The sequence below is a fragment of the Paroedura picta genome, chromosome 18 (genome assembly GCF_049243985.1).
Source record: "Paroedura picta isolate Pp20150507F chromosome 18, Ppicta_v3.0, whole genome shotgun sequence".
NCBI lineage: Eukaryota > Metazoa > Chordata > Lepidosauria > Squamata > Gekkonidae > Paroedura > Paroedura picta.
In genome coordinates this window covers 10603749-10624110 of record NC_135386.1, presented here as the reverse complement: position 1 = coordinate 10624110, position 20362 = coordinate 10603749, and the positions used below count along the sequence as shown (strand labels likewise).

Below are 20362 nucleotides of genomic sequence, written 5' to 3'. Positions count from 1 at the left end.
GTGAGACTCTTGATAAATGAAATTTGTCACGTGAAATTGTTAATTAGTAAAAGCTTATATCAAAAGTGATTCCCTCCTTCTTGAGTGAGCGAAAATACACAACATTTCACAGGCTGCCCTGAGGGAGGAGAGCTGTATGGGAGTAGTAATTGTTAGACTGCTATGAGGGGCACAATATGTTTGTGGCCTAGTGCAGGGGTAGTCAAACCTGTGGTCCTCCAGATGTCCATGGACTACAATTCCCATGAACCCCTGGAGGACCACAGGTTGACTACCCCTGATAGAATCATGGAATCATAGAGCTGCAAAGGGCCATACAGGCCATCTAGTTCAGGGGTAGTCAACCTGCAGTCCTCCAGATGTTCATGGACTACAATTCCCACGAGCAAACTCTGGCAGGGGCTCATGGGAATTGTCCATGGACATCTGGAGGGCCACAGGTTGACTACCCCTGGCCTAGTGTTTTCTTCTCTCAGAGTGACCCTTGTATAACACTGTTGACTCAAGGAATTTATTTAGTTAGGCTGAGACACCTTCAGCTTTAAAGCAAAAACCTTTAAAAAGTCTCATTTTTCTTTTCTTGCAACTTCTCACAGATGTTACCATGGATATTACCATGCAGGAATACTGTATCAGGGTAACCCATCTGAAAAAAGGAACTCTGCCCTGAAAAATAAACATACTGGTTTCCTTGCATGGGCTGGAGAATGTCTGTTTGAGAGGTGACAAGCATTCTTCTCTTAATTCAAAACGGTAGAAAAGCTGGCAGAAGTCTGCCATTCCATTGTACCAATTTGATAGCTCCAGCAGTTGGTGCTGGACATCCCTTGGCTTCTCATGTGCTCCTTCTTCAAATCTCAGGAGAACCCTTCGGTTTTGATCCTTGTCTGTGCTGCTTTTGAGGGGTCGATTTTACTCTGGCTTTACTCGGAGTCTGTTTTTCACTGCAATAAAAGTGAGTGTTTTTTCACTTTAGTTAGATAGTCCCATATAATTGAGAAAAGAGTTCCCAGGGATGGCCAAACTGAGGTTCTCCAGATGTCCATGGTCTACAATTCCCACGAGCCCCTGCCAGCACATGCTGGCAGGTGCTGGTAGAGGCTCATGGGATTTGTAGTCCGTAGACATCTGGAAAGCTACCGTTTGGCCACCCCTTGTAAACTAGCCCATGTTTTTTGTGTGCAGAGTCTTCACAGTCTGAAGATCGTACAGCTGAGATACAAATTCACTGTCTGACTAGCTTTTTTGAGAATATGACCTAGTTCTGTGTCCTCAAGAGATTTGGACTTGTGTTTGATGAAAAGCAACTCTCCCACATACATATACATGCACACACTACCCACTAACCACAGTGGTACTGTGTGGAAGAACAATTATAACGGGGGGTGATTCTTAAATGCCATTTGAAATTTGCAATGGGCATTGACTCTTCAAAATTTGGTCATGTCTAAAGCAGCTGTTGGCATATGTAGATAAATGTATTATCCCAGGGGTAGTCAAACTGCGGCCCTCCAGATGTCCATGGACTACAATTCCCATGAGCCCCTGCCAACGTTCCATGGACATCTGGAGAGCCGCAGTTTGACTACCCCTGCTATGAGGAGCACAATGTGTTTGTGGCCTAGTGCAGGGTTAGTCAACCTGTTCGCTGGCAGGGGCTCATGGGAATTGTAGTCCATGGACATCTGGAGGGCCACAGTTTGACTACCCCTGGCAGGGGCTCCTGGGAGTTGTAGTCCATGGACATCTGGAGGGCCGCAGTTTGACTACCCCTGTATTATCCATTCAAGATCAGAAAAAAACTTCAGGCTGCAGGTTGCCTAGGAATTTGAAATTCTGCCATCCCATTCTTCAGATAAATATTTCATTGTATCTATAGATTTCTGTCTTGACTGGGTATGTAATGATGGACCTAACTGGGTGACCTTCCAGGAGTTACTTGGCTCTGTGTCTCTGAGGAAGGTAAATGTTATCTAACAAATGTTGGAGTTGTCTGTGCAGATGCTGTTTCAGGCTGCAGCTTTATTTCAGAGGTAATCTGATCCTAGAGCCTCTTGTGGCGCAGGGTGGTAAGGCAGCAGTCATGCAGTCTGAAAGCTCTGCCCATGAGGTTGGGAGTTCAATCCCAGCTGCCGGCTCAAGGTTGACTCAGCCTTCCATCCTTCCGAGGTCGGTAAAATGAGTACCCAGCTTGCTGGGGGGTAAACGGTAATGACTGGGGAAGGCACTGGCAAACCACCCCATATTGAGTCTACCATGAAAACGCTAGAGGGCATCACCCCAAGGGTCAGACATGACTCGGTGCTTGCACAGGGGATACCTTTACCTTTACCTTTAATCTGATCCTATCCTTGTATCAAAGTTGTATTGCTGTTTGGGTGAGAATTTGGCTTGCCAGGTCCTTTCTTGCCAGGGGATGGTGGGGTAGAGCTTCCAAATCCAGGTTGGGGAACTCCTGGACATTTGGGGATGGAGTTGGGAAGGATAGGGATCTCAGTGGGGTTCAATGCCATAGAGTCTGCCATCCAAAACATCCATTTTCTCCAGAGGAACTGATCTCTGTAGACTGGAGATCTGTTGTAATTCCAAGGGATCCCTAGGTCCCACCTAGAGGCCACCAATTCTACAAACAATATTAATTCTTTGTAGACTCAGTGCCATATTGTTTCAATTTTGGTGAAATACTGTGTGGAATTATATATTTGAGCTAACAATAAGCAAGACTGCCGAGTCAACCAAACAGGTAATTCCATCACAGATCTAGATGAATCAGTCATGAACAGAAATATCAATCTTGAGATCCGTCTTAAGTTCCTAGTTAGATCAGGGAGACTCTGGTTCAACTCCCTTCTTAATGCTTGTTACATGATCCTGGATCAAGTACCTGCACCTTGACCTAATCTACTTTACAGGGTCATTGTGAAGATACATAGGACAACTGTGCATGTCACCTTGAATTATTTGGAAGAAGGATAGGGCAATAATGTCGTAATATAGTTTTCATAAACGGTCTATGAAGTGATATATGTATCCTTTGGCCGCACATTCCAATAAACAGATGAAAGGTGTCACACAATTTGGCATTCCTGCCCTTTAAAAATGAGACGTTTAGGAAAGTATCCTGACAAGTATGAATAAACTCACAAGGTAGTGCATAATGTGCTGCTGAGCATAAAGAGATCAACAGCAATCAGTTTTCTCCTCGACAATACCGATCTGGCATACTTTCTGTTTCAAGGTCTGTTTACAAAAGTGCATGTGTAAATATTCTGTATTGCTATATATTCAGAGTAAGTTGACGCCTGCTCATTTTTTCCCCCACGGGAAATAGTATAAAGCGGTGGTCCCCAACCCGCGGGCTGCGGCCCAGTGCCGGGCCGCGAAGGCCATGGCGCCGGGTCGCGGCTCCCTCTTGCGGCCCGGGAAGCTTCTTACTGTGGGAGGGGGGGAGAGGGAATCAGGGCCGCGCCCGCGCATCACACACGCGCAATGCGCGGTCAAAATCGCGCATGCGCTGCACTTTCGCGCGTGCGCACATGTGCGAAAGTGCTGCACACGCGCGATTTCGACCGCGCATGGCGCATGTGCGGCCTGGCCGCGCATGTGCAGCATGCGCAGGTGGGAAGTTGCCCTGCCGGTCCCCAGCCTCAAAAAGGTTGGTGACCACTGGTATAAAGGACTGGTGGACCCTATTCTTCAGTCGTGTTTAAACGATACATAGTTTGGGCCCTGTGTATATGAGGGACAGAGATTAGGGTTGGCCGCTTCGGTGCACGAAGCGGCCGGTCTCTCCCTCCCCCCCCCCAATCCTAAGAGAGATTGTTGCATACTTCAAATTCCAACCTGTTGGTGGTCCCTGACCCTAAAAATGTCTGTCTAGGCTTGACCCGAGCCAGAACCGTTTTAACCCTGGTTCCAAGCGGTATGCTAAAGGATGGTATAAAAATCAAATTGATGATAATGTGGTGATGTTAGCCTTCCAGTCATGTCCGACTCTTGGCGATCCCAGGGCCAAGCTGTCTCCGTGTCTTCTGATCCGGCACCTTTTCGTTGAAGAATGCCCTGGCCAGTGTCCATTTTGATCATAATTAACCAATGTGCTCTTTGTCGGCCTGGTTTACCACTGACCAGCCCTAGCATAGCTGCTCTCTCCGTTGAGCTAGATCGCATGACGTGACCAAAGTAAGTGACATGGAGTTTTGTGATTTTTGCCTTTCAGCGATCTTTATGCGCTCTGGTATTTCCTTGCTTGTGACTTTTGCTGTCCATGGAATCTGCAGAAGCCTTCTCCAGCACCAAAGTTCAAACAAATTATAAAGAAATTAAAAATAAATAAATAAAACACCTGCAGCCTCTGTGGGGCCTCACTTTGGGAGAGGTGCGTGCCAGCAGCCAATATGTGCCCAAGGGCCGTGCTCAAGGTTCACCACTGCCCTGGTGGGTGTGCACAGCTGCTGCTGGCCCAGGGATGTCAGTGGCAGACGTTGGCTGCTAGGCTCAGCTTTGGGCAGCCTTGACTGGAGCTTCACTAGCTCAGTCATGGGTGGATAAGAGATTTCCTCCCCCCCATCAGTCTTGCAGGCCCCTACCGGTCTATAAGAGCCTCTTGTGGCGCAGAGTGGTAAGCGGCAGAAATGCTGTCTGAAGTTGTCCACCCATGAGGCTGGGAGTTCGATCCCAGCAGTTGGCTCAAGGTTGACTCAGCCTTCCATCCTTCCGAGGTCGGTAAGAGGGGGGGGTAAACGGTAATGATTGGGGAAGGGAATGGCAAACCACCCCGTAATGAGTCTGCCATGAAAACACCTAGAGGGAATCACTCCAAGAGTCAGACATGACTCGGTGCTTGCACAGGGGATACCTTTACCTTTACCTGTCTATAGATCTAATAGCAGAGTCTGTCATCGTCGTCGCCCCCCTGTGGCTATCTAAATTGCGGATCAGAGCAGATCAATGATAAAGAGGTTATCCTGCCAGCTTGGGGAACCCACTAGGTTTGCAGAGTTTTCTGCAAACCCAACAAAAATATATTGGGGGGGGGGGGTTAAATTGCTCCCCAGCTAATAAAAAAGAGATTTGTCTGCGCATAGACAATGCTTGTACCAGAATAGTTGGCTGGGTCTGCTGGTGTGTCTCCCTGGCTGTTGTGATTTATTATTTATTTATTTATTGACTTTGTAGACCACCACTCCTGGACCAGCCAGAGTGCTGACATGACTGCTTGGTCAAAGCAACACTATCAGGGCTGTGACTAGTCCAAGGTCACCCAGCTGGCTGTGTGTGGAGGAGTGTAGAATCAAACCTGGCTCACCAGATTAGAAGTTGTCACTCTTAACCACTCCACCAAGTTGAGTTCTGTCTGGAAGGTGCATACAAGGGGGTGTACATAAGAGTGCGGATGTAGCCAATGAGTGATGTGACTTTTATAGAAGATTATAGAAGAAGTTGTGGGCAAGGGACATGGCATCATGCCATGCTGTGACATCTCATCCTTTTATCTTTTGTAGTGAGCTTGGCTTCATGCTTCTGCCATGTGCTCTTCTTATATCTCACCCTTTGATTTCTGCGTTTGGATAGCAAAGGGTTTATTAGTGGTAGGTCTTGTATCCCTAACTAAGGCAGCAATGGTTTTGCTCAGTTACTATGGATATTTAACAGGAAAAATTAATTGGTCCATACAGGGTTCAGGGTATGTATATTCCAGTCCTGTTGTAAAGGATGTATCTAGGATTGCTTTTGCCCAAAAGGTCTCCTCCTGTTTAAAAGATGGAAGCTAGGTTTCACTTGCTGCTTGTTCTACAGTTTTCTGTAGGGTTCTGGACCCTGCTTACCTAGTTTTTCCTGAATTTCTAATGTTTAAAAATGCTGACATAAATGTCTTTATTATTTATGTATTGCAAAGAATTAAAATCCTACTTATTTCTCTGCCACTCCTTTTAGTTCTCCTTCAGGGCACTTCTGTCATGCTCGCTGTCTGCAAACAATTGCAGTCTTGAACTTTGTGTTCTAATCAAAGTGTAGGGATCAGAACCTTCAGTATTGCTAGGGGAGGAGATAGCAGCCTCTTGGAGTTGGTCCTGATTGTCTGGAGTAGGCAAACAAAGCAAGAGTTTCCTTGCTCCAGCAAGGCTGTGTTTAGACAGATTAAAACAGCGTTGATCAAGCTCTACGTTGGGGCCTCAAAACCCTCAAGTTGCCTCAAAAACTGTGCCATATTGCAGGCGTAGTCAACCTGTGGTCCTCCAGATGTCCATGGACTACAATTCCCATGAGCCCTTGCCAAACACTGCCATATTGGATACATCCTCTGAACCTGCTGAAACTCCATGAAGAAATTATTGATGATAGTTTGCAGTGAAGTCATTCTGAGATGGAGCACAAGGGATTGTATGTGATCTCCCAAGTTTCGGGGAGGGGGGTTCATCCTTATTTGTGGTAAGATCTTAGAAAATAATTGTAGTGTACTCAGGAAGAATTGTACCATAACCAGGAATCTTTTGAGGCCTGATTAGATAGGGTCAGGTAACCTGTACAGAAGCAATTACAATGGGTGACGTATTGGATACACACTTTTCTTGGATTCAAGCAAAGGTTGGATACACACTTCTCTTGGATGCTTTAGGATGCTTAGGGCTGATCCTGCATTGAGTAGGGGGTTGGACTAGATGGCCTGTATGGCCCCTTCCAACTCTATGATTCTGTGATTTCTGTTAGACTGGAAATGGAACCATAACGGAAGGCATTTCCCCCAGTGGAATGGGACAGGGATTGTGACATCTGAACAGTAATGACATTTAGAGCCCAGGGCTCATAGGCTCTGGGTAATTCTTTACCTATCACTTCTGATGCATCTAAATTCAGGGCTGGAAAAATCCAAGGTTCTAAATTCCAGAGACTTGCTGCAGGTGCAGGTTTCTTGCAATCAGGAGAGTGGTTTTTGCCAATTTCTCTGCTTCTGTTCCCGGGAATGTGCTCCATTAGACTATTTCGTAGCTTTTCTTTTTTTTTTCCTTTTGCGATCAAGTCACAGCTGACCTACAGAGACCCCCATAGGGTCTCAAGGCAAGAGATGTTCAGAGAAAGTTTGCCATTGTCCATCTCCACGTCACGACCCCAGAATTCCTTGGAAGAATCCCATCACCGCCAGGGTCGACCCTGCTCAGCTTCCAAGATCTAAGGAGATGGAGCTATCCTGGGCTATCCAGGTTGGAGCATTCAGGAGCTTACAAGGACATAAAGGAAAACGTTCTTGAACTCGTTATTACTGAAACATCAGTAATTACTCTACAGCAGGGGTAGTCAACCTGTGGTCATCCAGATGTTCATGGACTACAATTCCCACGAGCCCCTGCCAGCGTTTGCTGGCAGGGGCTTATGGGAATTGTAGTCCATGAACATCTGGAGGACCACAGGCTGATTACCCCTACTCTACAGTAATCTACTCTACAGTATTACTCTACGTCAGTGTTGATTCTTGGGAAAATAAGATGTCAGATTTCTCTGTCAAAAAGTATAAGCACTTTTATAAAGTATGTCTTGTAGAGAAGTTAGTTTTGTTTACTATTTTGGCTGTTTTAGGCCTGTTCTTGGTCAAGTGCCTTTCTAAGGTTGGGTTGGTGACTGGCTCCCCTGTAAGAGCTCTCTGTGTTTGAAGAAGTGCTTTGAGGTTTTCACAAAGTATACCCAGAGTTTAACCAAGGGCCAAATTAGGCATTTGTTTGGATCGTGGAATCATAGAGTTGGAAGGGAAATGGTTTTTGCCAGCTTCTCTGCTCCTGGTGCAAGTTTCCAGCTTCCTGGAATGCTATTTCTGAGAGTTCTCTGTCCACAGGAGTCGGTGTTTTGTGGACCATTTCAGGTTTCTACAACTGTGGGGTGGGTAGGGGGAGGCAAGAAGTCCCATTTCCCTAAGGGAATGCCTTCAGTTAACAAAGATTTACTACAGGATCCAAATCATTATAGTGGGCATGCAGTAGTAACTAAGAACAGCCACACTACATAAATGTGTGTGAAGACCAGGCTACAATATTGTTATTTATTTAGCTGATTTGTATTTGGCACCATCTTTCCCCAAGCAGAACCCCTGAGGCAACTAACAACATATAAAACACACCTGATTAAAGCAATACAAAAGATACAATAAATTAAAATCTTCCCCCATTAAAATCTATTCACAATTCACTTATCAAGCAGAGTAGGATGTATGGGTGGTGAAGACACAGATAACACATGCCAGTTGCCTGGTGGATCACAGAAGCCTCCTGAAAAAGAGCAGCCTTGCATGCTCTGAAGAACCTACAGAGGTCCCCAAGGGACACACCAGACAGCTGGGACCTACTATTGAGAAGGCCTTCTTGATACAAAGCGGTCAATATCTGCCATAACTCAGAGCTTGACCTCTAAACTTGGATATCCAAATCCAAGGCTGGTTGGCCACCATTTAAAACACTTCCAGTTATAGGTTTACAGCAAGGAATGGAAATTGATGCAAGTGTTTCATGGGTGGATAAACTGTGGATTTCCAGATATCCATGAACTATAATTCCCAGGATGTTGCTGGCAGGGGCTTATGGGAATTGTGGTCCATGAACATCTGGAGAATCACAGTTTGGCCACCCCAGTATTAAATGGGTTTCTGTGGTCTTCTACATATTTTTGAAGGAAAGTTAAAGCTGGCTTGGTGTAGAGGTTAGGAGTGTGGACTTCTAATCTGGCGAGCTGGGTTTGATTCCCCTACATGCAGCCATCTGGGTGACCTTGGCTCACCACAACACTGATAAAACTGTTCTGACCGAGCAGTGATATCAGGGCTCTCTCAGCCTCACCCACCCCACAGGGTGTCTGTTGTGGGGAGAGGAAAGGGAAGGCGAATGTAAGCCGCTTTGAGCCTCCTTCGGGTAGGGAAAAGCGGCATACAAGAACCAACTCTTCTTAAAATTAGCGGTCTGTAAAATTGATATCTCAAAAATATATTTCTAAGGCTAGGCTTTTGTGCAAAAGACAGTAGCGGGTTCTCAGGAGCTGAACAATTCTGAAGCACTAATTGCTCCCACTTGAAACTCTTTCCACCTTCTAGAAACCTCTCTTCTCCCACATTTCAGCTCTGTGTTGACAAGAGACACAAATGCTTCCCCCACAGGAGACTGAGGTGCTTTGTGGGATTGCACAAGGACTTTGCAGCCTCTGAGATCAACAAGTGCAAATCACTGGTCTGAAGGAGCTCTCTTAAACAGCAGCTCAGTTTGCAAGTTTTACTGTGGTTCAGACTCTTAAGGTGTTGCAAAGCTAAATTTTGCATCCTGTTCCACATAAGTGTGATTTTTCTCTGTCTCTTAGCTGACGTTTCCCCCTTCAGATCATGACTAATTTGATGTGGCACAGAATTCTGTGTAACTTCTTGACCTCTGTATGCCTTGTCATAAGTTGTGTGTCAACAAGTACTTAGCCTAGTTCTGCTGATTACCTTTCTTTAATTTTTCTCCTTTGTGCACCACCCTTCCCTGTCATTGAGGAGTACTTCTATCTGACACTCAACTCTGTGGAATTGTGAGTCACTCATCCTGCAATTAAGTATTGGCTGAACCCTGTCAATCAGATGGTTTTGATTGGAGTAAAACTGCTGTGTTGATGAAGAAGAAGAAGAAGAGTTGGTTCTTATATGCCGCTTTTCCCTACCCGAAGGAGGCTCAAAGCGGCTTACAGTTGCCTTCCCATTCCTCTCCCCACAACAGACACCCTGTGGGGTGGGTGAGGCTGAGAGAGCACTGATATCACTGCTTGGTCAGAACAGCTTTATCAGTGCCGTGGCGAGCCCAAGGTCACCCAGCTGGTTGCATGTGGGGGAACGCAGATTCGAACCTGGCATCCCAGATTAGAAGTCCGCACTCCTAACCACTACACCAAACTGGCTCTCAGATGTTAGTGTTTGAAGCACTTCACGTGTGCTTGTCAGGTAGGTTGTGAATTTGAGGGAAGGGCTGGTCTGAGGTTTGAACTGTGGCATTGTGCTACAGCAGCCCTCAATTTAAAAAAAAATCCAGCACTGCTCTAAATTTCTTAAAGAAAGATTAACTACAGACATCTTTCTGGTGTGCTTCCCTGTAGAAATTCGTACCTCGACCCAGTGTCATCTCTCCTCTTCCTCCAATGCATGCTGACACTTTCTATAAAACAGAACATGAAATATGGGCCATTTCTGACAACAGGCTGTAATATTACAATGATGAATTATGCCTCGGCCTGACTATCCAGGGCATAGTAGCTGGGGGGCCCCGCATATCCGTTTAATGGATATTTACAGCTGAGGCTGAAGCTGTTCTCTGTCAATAAAGACAGCTGAAAGAGGTTACGTCGGGTGAAGATGGGGTTGGGCTTGGAATACTTGGCTTAATCTAGTGATACCTTTACTTAGTTGCTGGAAATATGACACCCTATTTAGTATAGTTGTGCTAAGCCTCTGATTTGCTCCTTGAGTACTGGAGCTTGAACTGAGTTCGAGGGTGGCTGTGTTTGAATACTTGTTCTAAAAGGTAAAGGTATCCCCTTTGCAAGCACCTTGGGGTGACGCCTTCCAGCGTTTTCATGGCAGACTCAATACGGGGTGGTTTGCCAGTGCCTTCCCCAATCATTACCGTTTACCCCCCATTAAGCAAGCTGGGGACTTATTTTACCGACCTCGGAAGGATGGAAGGCTGAGTCCACCTTGAGCCGGCTGCTGGGATCGAACTCCCAGCCTCATGGGCAGAGCTTCAGACAGCATGCCGGCTGCCTTACCACTCTGCGCCACAAGAGGCTCTATTGTTCCAGCCATGAGCATTTGGAGAAGTTGCTGTAGTGTCTGGGAGCTGGGGAGACCACTTATATTGTTGCTTTCCGAGGGTCTTTAGGGGCCACTGCTGTTTTTTATCCTTCCTATGTGCGTTGATTTAATTTGTCTGTAGCGTTGGGGCTGTTGTCATGAGTCTGAAAGGCATCCCAAAAGTATTGGAGAGTTGGCTAAGAGAATGCCGTGTTTTTGAAAGCCACCGGTTCATATCTCTCCTCTGCCATGAATCCATTAGCTGGCTCTAGATAAGCCAGTGTCTTTCTCATTTGCAGTCTCTTCCCACACCCTGATGGTAGTGATATGGCAGCTTTTTTCAAATGTTTCGCATTGAGAACATTCTTCAGGCTTTGAGAAACCCCAGAAGTGGCACGATCATGCAGAATATGGGTGGGAAGCAGAGCTGTGGACACGCCCACTGGGGGCCCTCCCTACAGGCCCATCATTGGCCACTGGGGGGGGGGTCAGGTCAGCATGACCATATATGGTCAAATCACCCAATAAATGTTTAACAATTTAAAATATATATATATAAAATATATAAAAAATTGACTCCCACACGTTTGGGAAACTCTTCCAAGGCTATCAAGAAACCACAGATGCTGATTGAGAAAGCATGTAATATGGGGATAACAATAAGGTACTGACAGTGTAATGAATGCAGAGACCTTTGAACAATATAACTATGATAGTATTATGAATGTGAAGCTCTCTGAACATTGAAAGCACTATTTAGATGCTGTTTGTTGTTTCTTGAAACAGATGAATTGTAGAGGACTATTTCAAGCTAGATCAACAGCATACGACGTTTGTATAGTACTTTCAGTGTTTAAAGGAATCATAGGTTCCTCATTTTGTTTGAACAGGGCTTTCGCCAGTAAAGAAGTATGCCATTAGCAGACAATAGGAGTAGACCAAGAAAAGACATGGTTGTAAAAATAAACTGGAAACTTTAGAACAAGGATCAAATGTTAAGGGTCTTCTCTATGTAGGGTTAGGAAGTAAAAACTCCTTTGTAAAGCTATCATCTTTATAGATGAGTTTATAAACCATAGCTGCAAATTTCGTTAGATGAAATGGCCACTTATGCCAGATAGAACTTTGAACCTTTCTGTTCTATACTACAGACTTTTCTGTTGTATTCCATGTTGTTTGGGAGGGGAAGCTGCTGTTTGGAAGTGCAAAGTAAAAGTTGTATTGAGCATGCAGAACTGGTTGCATAGTAGTTCTTTACATTTAAACAGAGGCTGGATAGCCATCTGATAGAGAGGCTGATTCTGTGAAGGCTTAAGGGGGGTGGCAGGTTACAGTGGATGAGCGATAAGGTTGTGAGTGTCCTGCATAGTACAGGGGGTTGGACTAGATGACCCATGAGGTCCCTTCCAACTCTATTATTCTGTGATTCTGTGATGATTCTATGATTCTGGCCAGTGTGTTTCAGCAGAACCAAGGAATCTCTTCAAGGTAAGAGTTATGTGGAAATGTACCAAATTTATTTTCCCTCTTGTCTTAAAGCCAACTTTTCCTTCTAAAAATAGTACCTTTCTTTCTCCTTCCTACTTGTAGATTTTAGATTAAATTCAGAGGGTGTGAGCGGGAAAGTTCTGACAGCTAGGCAACGGAAATTGTTTCCAATGGATTCACCATAAAGTTCCTCAGTTTTCCACTGGAGTGAAATAGCTTCTTCCATACTTTGAAACCCTCAAGAGTGACTAAGAATGGTTAAGGTGACCAATGACCTACTCAAAATTCAAGCCATCAAGTAACCTTCCAGAATGGAGAAAGGATGAGGAGTTTATTCTCTCTTCTTCATATGTCCAAAAAAGAATCTGAAACGGAAGAGCTATACTTGACCTGAAGAACCTCAACAGGTATATCAGAGACTCTTCAATTACTCCATGACTTCATGGAGGTTTACGTTTGCATCCCAGTATTTCAAGGCCATCACAGATTTCTCCACGTCTGCGTAGGGGAGAATCATCTCCAGTTCAGGGCCCTATATTTCGGCCTATCCTCCATGCCAAGGGCATTCTCAAAACTCCTAATCAGCTCAGTAGTGGCACATCCTTAACTAGACAACTTGCTAATCTAGTCCAACTCCAGATTCCACTTGTAACTAGACACGAAAAAAACCATTCAGTGTCCACAAAATTATGGATCTCTGGCAAACTTTCCACTGACAAACTGCTCTAACTGTCAGGAACTACTTCCGGATGTTTAGATGGAATTTCTTGTGAATTAATTTCAAGCCACTGGTTCTGGTCTGTCCCTCTGGGGCAAGAGAGAACAACTCTGCTCCATTCTCTATATGGCAGCCTTTTAAATACTTGAAGATGGCTATCAGATCCCCTCTCAGCCGTCTCCTCTCCAGGATAAACAGACCAAGCTCCCCCAACTTTTCCTCATATGTCTTGGTCTCCAAACCCCTCACCATCTTTGTTGCCTTCCTCTGGACATGCTCCAGTTTGTCTACATCCCTCTTCAACTGGGGGCCCCAAAACTGAACACAGGACTCCAAGTGAGGCCGAACCAGAGCAGAGTATAGCGGTACCATCACCTCCCATGATCTGGACACATTCCATTTAATATACCCCAAAATCCCATTTGCCTTTTTAGCCATCTGGCACCAAGAAGTGTCAAAAATAATTGACAGAGGTTCAGAGATTGTATCTGCTAGTTCTTTTAGTACTCTCGGATGCAGTTAATCTGGCCCAGAAGAGTTTGTTACATTTAATGAAACTAGGTGTTTGTGGACTGCCTCCACAGTGATCCTAGGCCATCATTCCCATCTCCCCTGTTGTGTTATGTTCTTGCCACATTGAGCACTATTTCCCTCACAAGAGAAGACTGAGGAGAAATAGGAGTTAAGCAGTTCAGCCCTCTCTTCATCATCTCTTATAATTTTACTTTCTTGTCCTAGCAGTGGTCCTATGGTGTCCCTATCTTTTTTTCCTTACTTAAAATATAACTAAAGAAGCCTTTTTTGTTATGTTTAGCATTTCTTGCTAGCCTAAACTCATAGCTTTAGCTTTTCTAACACTCCCCCTACAATTATTGGTTATTTGTTTAAACTCATCCTTGGTAATTTGGCCTTCCTTCCATTTCCTAAATGACTCTTTTTTTTATTCCTCAAATAATTTGACAGCTGTTTATGCCCTTAGTTTTAAAAAGAACCATGTCAAGTCAAAGGGAGAATTCAGACCCTTGGGTTGAAGGGTTTGCAGTTTGAATATAAAGAATGCCTCCTGCTGTAATAACCCTTTTGAAAGATCCATTTTTAAATTTTTAATCTGACATACTTGTTGTCATATGTCCAGGTTAATCTCTGTTCGTTTTCCAGGGCTGGTGGTCAGATCCTCCACTCCACCCCCCCCCTCCCAGGTTCTTTCCTGTTTTTGCTTTGCCTTGCCACGAGAGGTAAGCGGTAATGCTGTGTTGAGATGTTAAATAAGCCTTGTAGTGACTAGGAATAGAAGGCCAGCTGACACCAGTATTTGCACCTCTGCGTTTTAAACGCTTTATCCTGAGAACCCGATTTCCCATCTGATCATAGGGGCCGGAGCCTACATTTATATATAGTCCTGCAGGTCCTTTGTTCCAATTGTCTTTGTCAATTTCTTGCTGTAATGAACCTCCATTGAAGCCTGTTCCAGTGTGTTTCTTCTAATAAAACCAACTTTGATCAAGTGCCTGATATTCTGGGCCTTTGTTTTGTTGGGTCAGAAGGTAAACTTCTGGGTGAGCTTTCTGTGGGTCATGACACTTGTTGCAAATCCAAAAACCAGAAAATCCTCTGAGTGTTTGTTTTGGAAGAAAAGGGTCAGTTAAAGGTGCATCGGTAACATTATTTTTAATCGTGAATCTGTTCCACTATACGCATCTTCTGTGTAGTGCTTCCCAACCTTTTTATCACTGTGGACTGGTCAACGCTTGGCAATTTTACTGAGGTGCGGGGGGAGGTAGTCTTTTGCCGAGGGCCGTTGCAGCCGCTACCTGAGCCCTTGCTCCACTTGCTTTCCTGCCGGCACCGCTGACTTCCCACCGGCCACTGGGGGGCGCTGCCAGCAGCAGTTGCGCAGTGCCACAACAAGGGGGAGCCCCAGCCATGGCGGCCACTGGAGAGCAGCAAAAGTAGCAGGCCAGCCCCCGAGGCAGCAGCAGGGGAGGAGGAAGAGGAGGAGCCGCAGCCCGGTACCGACTGATGCACGGCCTGGTACCGGTCCCTATACCGGGGGTTGGGGACCACTGTTCAGTAGATGGGTGAAAATTCCAATATATGTCTACAACTGCATATCATGCAATAAACAGCATTTTTGAAATTACAATTAATGAGTTTATTTTTACTGCAAAATTCACCTGCTGAAATGTATACTTATTAACTTCTCTATATGTTTTATACATATCTTATGCCAATAAAAGGTTACTGACTTATTAACTTCCAGCGTTTGGGTATTTAGAAAGCATGATCCACATCGAAAATTGCCTTTAGGAAGGTTTGCATTAGTATTGGAAACAGTAGTGTTTGAATGAATAATCCAATCTCTGATGTCTATGAGTGCGTTTAAAGCTACAAGTGGTATGTTCTGACAGCCAGGTAGGTCAGCAACCAAATGCCAATGACGAGCTATTGTTTCCTTCAGTTGCCTTGTATGAATTGAATATATTCGAAAGAACAGGTTATTCCAGCTACCATTTGAAAAGATATCTATGTTAACAGAGAATCCCTTGTTTCTTTTAGGGATTTTAACCTTGCTTGATTAATGATCCCCCCAGAACAATCCTTTCCAAAAGTGATTCCTCCAGGTTGTCTGCTGCAATGTTAAACGTTTCAGCCTTAGTATTGATTATCCTATGGCATAAAAATTGTCCCTTAACTACTTAGGGGAGAAGGATTTGTCACTCAGTAGTGTGTTCATATCAGTGTTTTTTGAGCCAGTTTGGTGTCGTGGTTAGGAGTGCGGACTTCTAATCTGGCATGCCGGGTTCGATTCTGTGCTCCCCCACATGCAGCCAGCTGGGTGACCTTGGGCTTGCCACGGCACTGATAAAACTGTTCTGACCGGGCAGTGATATCAGGGCTCTCTCAGCCTCACCCACCCCACAGGGTGTCTGTTGTGGGGAGAGGTAAGGAAGGTGACTGTAAGCCACTTTGAGCCTCCTTGGGGTAGGGAAAAGCGGCATATAAGAACCAACTCTTCTTCTTCTTTGTTGTTGGTGGTGAAAAAAGCAACAGTTAAAGACTCATCTTCATTTAAAAACACTAAGGTGTTAAAAATGGAAGTGAGTTTACATGGAGTCCATTATAAGGAGTTAGGATTTGGGAATGGAAAGATTAAATAATTCAAAATCTGCAATTGGTACATAGAATCTTAGAATCGTAGAATCATAGAGTTGGAAGGGGCCATACAGGCCATCTACTCCAACCCCCTGCTCAATGTTCATGGAATCATAGAGTTGGAAGGGGCCATACAGGCCATCTAGTCCAACCCCCTGCTCCATGTTCATGGAATCATAGAGTTGGAAGGGGCCATACAGGCCATCTAGTCCAACCCCCTGCTCAATGTTCATGGAATCATAGAGTTGGAAGGAGCCATACAGGCCATCTAGTCCAACCCCCTGCTGAATGTTCATGGAATCATAGAGTTGGAAGGGGCCATACAGGCCATCTAGTCCAACTCCCTGCTCAATGTTCATGGAATCATAGAGTTGGAAGGGGCCATACAGGCCATCTAGTCCAACCCCCTGCTCAATGTTCATGGAATCATAGAGTTGGAAGGGGCCATACAGGCCATCTAGTCCAACCCCCTGCTCAAGGCAGGATCAGCCCTACAAAATGTTTTTTTTTTTTGCCAGTATACTGCCTCAACCTTAAAGGTACACCTGCAGCCTTGGTATGGGCAGAAGTAGGCATGCTCTCAACCACGGCTCACATTGCCTTACTGAAATATCAGCACAAAGAAAGTTCTGCTTCTGACAACAAGCTTAGCAAACTAAGTTTTGAGGTGTTGAGACACACAGATGAGTCCCAGGCTGAACATTATAGGAATATCCTTTCCCATTATTCAGTATTGGATGGCTTGATTGGTCCACTTTATGAGACTAGATTTTGAGAACCAGTTTGGTGTAGTGGTTAGGAGTGCGGACTTCTAATCAGAAGATCAAAAAACAGCCCTAGCATGCAGTAACTTACATGTAAGTTTAAAAATGATCAGCTAATTGATCTAACCTGAGAGAATTTCTCTGTCTCTCTCATCTGAGCAAACACTGCTCTTTGACCGTTCGTTTAAAGATGTAATGTATACATTTGTGTGTTTAATTAGTGTTGTTACATTTAGCTTTCTGCACCATAGCAGGCATGTTGAAGGCTTCAGCCAACATCAGAATACTTCCCCCCCCCCTATGAATTCTTCTTAGGGTAGCATTTGTGATCCTTGCAGTGATATTAGAGTTGTGACTTGTCTCATTTATTAATAACATCACTCAGTACTCAGCAAGTGAATATTATTGTGTGTGCTTATGTGTGTGGAGAAACAACTTCTCGACCACTTGCAGCTTGTTGGGAATGTTTTATATAGAAAGCTATTTTCCTCTGCTGTCTGTGACTTCTGTTTGAGATTACCCAGAGGTTACTGGCATGTTGTGCTTTACAGTCATTACAGTCTTTGATCCTTAAGCTGATGCATCACTAATCTGTGTTACAGCTGCACTCAACCTTTAGTGTAAGTATTAATTACTGCTTCAGTGTACCCAGATTGCTCATGATCTACTATACTCAAGATGAACCATCATGAAATTAGATGTAGACCCAGGGATTCCAAATGTGTTCAAAGTTGGTCTTCCTAGTACAGGCAGCTCAAGACTGACCCATATCGAGGGAAGTTAAATTGGTTCTGCTACTCCCATTTCCTTCCTATCACCTTTTAAGGTCTCCAGCTCTGCCTCCTTCTTGCTGGCCTAAGCTGAGGGTAACTATCACCTTTCAGCATTACCCTCCTGTTCTTGCAGCATTGCATAGTTTCCTTTGGTATGTCTTGAATTCTAGATCTCAAATATTTATTTATTTTGATTTCTAGGCCACCCATCCCTGCAAGCAGGCTCGGGACAACTGACAACATATAAAATCACATGTAAAACATAATAAAACAATTTAAAATTGAACATCTGTTTCATTCCACAACCTCCACTGTCTTTTCAGTGCTTTTCTCAATCTTGTTGAATTTTACAGGCATTGGGGGACACATCAGTATGGGGATGGCCCGTAGTCGTATCTCAGTTGACCTGGCTTCAACCAGATGGCCACACTCTTGACTGAGTCCCACCCTAGATCCACATATCCAGTACCTGAGATTGTTGGTGTGGAGAGTGCCTTGTGAATCAACGTAGCAACCCCCCCCCCCAAAAAAAAATAAAGTAGTCTGTGATTGATGAAGAACTGAATAACATGGTGGGGCACGTTCTTTGAGGGTGGCTGTTTCGCCCTCCCTCAGCCAGGTTTCAGTCATGCATGCCAGGTTGACCTTATGCTCTGCAAAATATGTTTGCAGAGTGCAGGTCTTATTCAGTGTTAGAGTCAGGATCACCCTAACCTTTCCCTTATGTTTTGCAGGATGGGTTGAAGGTTAGGAGTATGAGCATTTCCATATCTTTGACCTCTTCTGTCTAAATACCTTCTCTCACTGCCATATTTCCCTTGCCCCTAGATCATTGGGATCCCTAGCCTCTTCTAGACCATTCCCTCACACTCCCATTCATGATATAGTTCCCCCTCTCCCATCCTCTGAGTTCCCAGAATCGCTGTAAGCCACTCTGTCTACCTGATCTCACTGTCTGAGTGAAGTCTCTTGAGAGACTTACTTCTACTTGACAACTGTTCCTCATTTATCCTCTCACAGCATCAATCTCAGCCCATTTAACTATAATAGTTCCCAAAGAAAATCCCCCCCTCATTTCCCACTAAAATTTAATAGCCTGATCTAGTCTAATCTAAGGGGTTAGGTGCCTAATCTCCCCAAACACTGAGGACTCTCCAAGGCCAGACCTTATCTATTTAGACTATACTATTTTGGGGGGTTGAAAGGAGAAAATACTGAACAAATAATCCTCTTGAATTTTTAATGGTGAATGGCTCACCACTGGTCAACTTATTGTTGTAGCTCAGAAAAGAATTGGTTTGGCCATTGGACAATCATTACCAGGTGTCCAGAGTAAATGCTTCTAGACAGGTTTTTATAGTATATCAGATAGGTCTTTTACAAGAACAATGAAAGAGAGCACTGCCCAGATCCTTTATTCCTAATGCATTGTGGACACCCATGGGTTCGCAGGAGCTCCAGAGGGGATCCGTGGCCCTTCCCCTCCTGTCTTAGTGGACTTGGCCACCAGCTAGGGAACTGGCCACTTCCATTGCCTCCCTTTCCTGCCTCCTGAGCATGAGTGAGATCTTTCGTGGTTTCTGTATCTGGGAGTCTGCATGCCTACTCCCACCTTAAGCTGCCTCCTGTTTCTCCTCCCCCAGTCCTCCTTGAGCATTCCTGTTAACATGGGTGGTGATGTCACTTCTGAGGGTGTTTCAGGGAGGCATGGTCAATTGACATCACTTCCAGGACTCTTCAAAGCCTGAAAATTTGTTTCTAGGGCTCCTGTATGGTCAAAAGGTCGGAAAAGGCTGGTGAAAGATAAACAAGTATAAAGCCAAGTCCTTTCTGAAACACTGCATCATGGGAAACTTTCCCAGTTAAAGAAGGCTAGCACTTGACATTAGCAACCAACACATGTAAGGCCTGACAGGGACGTGGTCCAGGACATCTGTATCCATGCATAGGTTTGCACATGGCCAGTATCCCATGTGATCAGTACAATGGAGTAATAATGCATATCTATGGGATGGCAACTGGATGTAAGTGTGACAACAGCTGTGTGGGTGGTACATGGCTTTTGGGGGTTTTGGTGTTCTTATCCCCATAGCTGTAAGATTGAATAGAGCATTTCAGTCTTTTTTTCTCCCCCCCCCCCAATCTTTGGCATTAACATTATTAACATTAAACTTGGATAGTGTATTGATCCACACCCATTTAATTCCTTGTCAAACCTCCTGAATGTTGTTTTCAGATGGATGGTAGATGCGCCTGATTTTGTATTCCCTCTCCCGCTGTCTTAAAATGATGTTAGAAGAGTGCCATCTTGCGGTTGACTTTAGCACGGAGACCTTGATGCTTTAGCTGGTGTGCACCACAACTGTAAGTCAAGTTCCATGAAAGCTGACTTGTTTGAGTAAATAATTTAGGATTGGCAAAGTTGTGGATTTTCCAAGTAATGTGGTGCTAGTAAATGTTCCCATTTAATTTTTTTTTCTTCTAATAAAAAGGGGGGAAATGTAATATGGAAAGAATACATATCTGTCTGAATGTCAGAGCTGAAGAGCTGTTTATGCAACATGAAGGGAAATATTTGCAATTCTCTCTGCATGGCAATCATATTCAGCTGCAATCTACACAGTTAGATCTCTAGATGGCTTTAGATTTTGTTAGACACTGCAAGGGTTTG

General features: G+C 44.6%; 1 protein-coding gene across 2 annotated transcripts in view; it reads left to right on the top strand.

Moving 5' to 3' along the window:
- The window catches only part of ZFAND6 (zinc finger AN1-type containing 6), a 78808-nt gene that overhangs the window by 1055 nt on the left and 57391 nt on the right, over positions 1–20362 (top strand). The gene's annotated exons all lie outside the window — the stretch shown is intronic.